The following is a 3,800-nucleotide window of genomic DNA, read 5'->3' as shown; positions in this document are numbered from 1 at the left end:
AAAATTAAAAAGCCAAAAAGGCTTACTATATTGATCCTCCAAATCCAAGCTAATTAACAATCATTTACATCTTTACTTGTTTACTATATATATATATATATATATATATGTCCATTCATTTCTATGTTTCCACGGAAGAGGAGGCATTATAAATACATATCATATACAAATAACTGGTTAAGTCATCAAACTAATTGGTTGGTATATTAGAGCATATTATAGCATTGTGCATATGTCATCTTCCATTTGTATTTCCATTTTCAGTGTTGCTGCAGTACTTGCAGTGGCAGTAACCTCGTGGGCTTCCCTTGTCTTGAGCAGCTATGCTGCAAATTTTTCCACGGACTTTGGGTGGTTGGATAATAATCATTTCAACATTGGTACGACTGATCCATGCAACTGGCATGGCATTACTTGCAATGATGGTGATGATGATCATGTTGTTCGGAATGGGAGCGCTCCAAACGTTTCTCCAGAGAGCGGCAGTTGTGTGGTAGAAAACAGGTCTCTTACATTTGTTAACTGCCCTTCGTTCGGGAAAGTTGTCCGTCTGGAACTTGCGGGAGCTGGACTGGTGGGAAGCATCCCTCCGGAGATAGCTGCTCTTTCAAAGCTTACCCACCTCGACCTTTCTCATAACAATCTTACGGGTGAGTTACCTCCTTCATTAGGAAGCATCTCCAAGCTGAAGACGCTTGATATTTCTCATAATCGAATCAACAGTTCTGTTCCTCCACAATTAGGCAATCTGAAAAAACTTGTTGAATTGAACCTGAGCTACAATAACATCTATGGTCCAATCCCTTCAGAAATTGGTCTTCATATGAAGAAAATCACTAGCTTGAGTGTCTCTCACAATCAAATCAATGGCCAGTTACCTTTTTCACTCACAAGCCTCACCCATTTGATTCAGTTTGACGCTTCCAATAATGAAATTGATGGTTCCATCCCAGATAGCATAGGAAAGCTGAAAAGGCTTCATTCCTTGTCCCTATCCAGTAACAAGCTCAATGGACCACTGCCATTGTCTCTGTTTCGACTGACCAATTTGACTTATCTCTCACCTTTTGCAAACCAAATCAGTGGTTCTATTCCTCCGGAAATAGGCAACCTAAGTAACCTTCATACTCTAATCTTAAGTGACAATTGCCTCGCTGGACCATTACCATCTAGTCTTGGTCATTTGACCAACTTAAATTTTCTTTCACTTTTTTCCAACAATATCCATGGTTCAATTCCTCCACAAATATGGAACCTCACAAACCTTATAGTTTTAGATCTTGGTGAGAACAAGCTCATTGGTCAACTGCCTCCATCTATGTGTCAGTTGACTAAATTGTCCCAACTGCACCTGAATTCCAACAAAATAAATGGTCCCATCCCTCTATCAATTGGACAACTAGCAGAGAAGTTGCTTCATCTCTTCAGTTGAATGGCAATAATCTAGATGGACCACTCCCACCAACATTGGGTCATCTATCCAAGTTGATTGAGCTCAGTCTCTAGTCTAACAAGATTAATGGCTCCATCCCTTCAGAAATTGGGAATCTCAAAAATCTGGTATTCTTGGGGCTCGAATTTAACCAATTAACTGGCCAATTTCCTTCTTCTTTGTGTGGTTTAACCAATTTACAAAATCTGCACCTTAGTTTGAACAAGCTAAGTGGTTCCATCCCCTTCAAAATAGGCTATTTGAGGAATCTGACAAGTTTGAAACTGAGTTCCAACAACCTCATAGGTCCACTTGTGTCATGTTTGGGTGGTCTTGAGAGTATACAAGAGATTGATTTGTCAGGAAACCACTTCAATGGAAGCATCCCAACCGAGATATGTTTCCTTTCTTCTCTCACTTTTCTGGACCTCAGTTGCAATTCGATTGCCGGTGAGATACCTTCTCAACTTGGCAACCTCACAAGCTTGATCACCTTGAACCTTGCCAACAACTCTATTGTTGGAGAAATGCCTTCCCAGCTTGGCAACCTCCCAAACTTGACCACCTTGAACCTCGCCTACAATTCAATTGTTGGAGAAATACCTTATCAACTTGGCAACCTTAAAAACTTGACCACCTTGAACCTTGCCCATAACAATCTCAATGGTAGCATCCTCTATTCTATTATAGTTCAATGCTTGAATAATTCACTTGATCTCGATGTCGACAAAGAATTATGTGGTAACCTTACGAGTTTTCCCCCTGCTCTGAATCTTATGATGAGGACGGGGGCGTCATTAACCAAGTTGAACCTGGACTTGGACAGCACTCCCACAAAATCAAATTCAAAAGAATTATCGTATTCATTCCCATCTCTGTTATTTTTATCTTATCTCTTCTCGTGTTTATTGTTCCAATGTTCTACAAACTTGGGTGCTAAAATAAAAATTGCAAATCATCAGTTGGCGAGATAATCACAACAAAGAATGGAGATATATTTTCGATATGGAATTATGATGGGAAAATAGCATTCAAAGACATCATTCAAGCAATAGAGGGTTTTGATATCAAGTATTGCATTGGTAGCGGTGGCTATGGAAGTGTCTATAGAGCAAAGCTATCTAGTGGCAGAGTAATTGCTTTGAAAAAACTTCATAGCTTAGAGGCTGAAGAGCAAGTTCTCAGGAAAACTTTCACAAATGAGGTGAAAACATTGACAGAACTGCAACACAGGAATATTGTGAGACTTTGTGGCTTCTGTTTGCATAAAAAATGCATGTTTTTTATCTACGAATACATGGAAAGAGGGAGCTTGTTTTGTGTATTAAATAACAATGCGGAATCTGTTGAATTGGATTGGAGGAAAAAAGTGAATATTATCCAAGGTATAGTGCATGCATTGTGTTACATGCATCATGATTGTGCTACACCAATTATTCATCGTGATATTACCACCAGCAACATCTTGCTCAGCTTTGAACTAGAGGCTATTGTAGCTGATTTTGGCATTGCAAAACTCTAAGATCCTAATTCTTCCATCCAAAGTAACGTAATAGTTGGTACTCATGGTTATATTGCTCTTGGTAAGTATGTACTAATGTTGTTTATTTCATTTAAGGACCTTATAAATATATTTGTTCCATTTTGTTAACATTGTAGAGTTTGCGAATACCATGGCTGTAACAAAAAATGTGACGTCTATAGCTTTGGGGTTGTGACACTTGAAATATTAATGGGAAGGCATCCAAAAGAACTGTTGGCATCATTATCATCATCATCTACCCAAAATCTATTGCTAGTTGATATATTGGACCAAAGGTTACCGCCTCCAAGAAGTCGATCGGATTTGCATAGTGTTCTTCTTATTTCTAAAATTACCTTGGCTTGCTTACATGCTAACCTAAACTGTCGACCAACCATGAAATGTGTTTCTTCACAGTTTCTTGCTTGCAGGACGCCATTAGCCAATCAATGCTTACATGAAATTTCACTTAGGCAACTCATGAACACACAGGTCTATGTAGACTATGACCAAAGTGATCAGATTTGTAAAATTTAAGGTTAATTATGATTTTCTCAATGTTGTGGGACTATAATAAACATGATGCCAATGGTAAGAAATTGTGTCAAAAATAAATTTTCTTGAATATGTAAGATTGAAATTAATGCATGCGTGGCTCTTAATTAACCATATTTTGTCAAGCGTTCACTAAAAAAACAAGGTAATGCGTAGAATAAGAAATAATAAATGCTCCATTTGTATGCTCTCAAGGGAAAAGCAAAAATTGATTTATGTAGTTATCTTGATCCAATGATAGCCTTAGCCAAAATTATGAAAAGAAGTAGAAAACAAAAAGGAAAATTTTAT

General features: G+C 37.9%; 1 pseudogene; it reads left to right on the top strand.

Annotated features, from left to right (window-relative positions):
- Window positions 1-232: 232 nt before the first annotated feature.
- On the top strand, window positions 233-3,491 carry LOC107415745 (MDIS1-interacting receptor like kinase 2-like; annotated as a pseudogene).
- The last annotated feature ends 309 nt before the right edge of the window (window positions 3,492-3,800 follow it).

The sequence above is a fragment of the Ziziphus jujuba genome, chromosome 4 (genome assembly GCF_031755915.1).
Source record: "Ziziphus jujuba cultivar Dongzao chromosome 4, ASM3175591v1".
Lineage (NCBI taxonomy): Eukaryota > Viridiplantae > Streptophyta > Magnoliopsida > Rosales > Rhamnaceae > Ziziphus > Ziziphus jujuba.
Note: the sequence above shows the minus strand (reverse complement) of the source record. Positions and strands in the feature narration are given on the sequence as shown.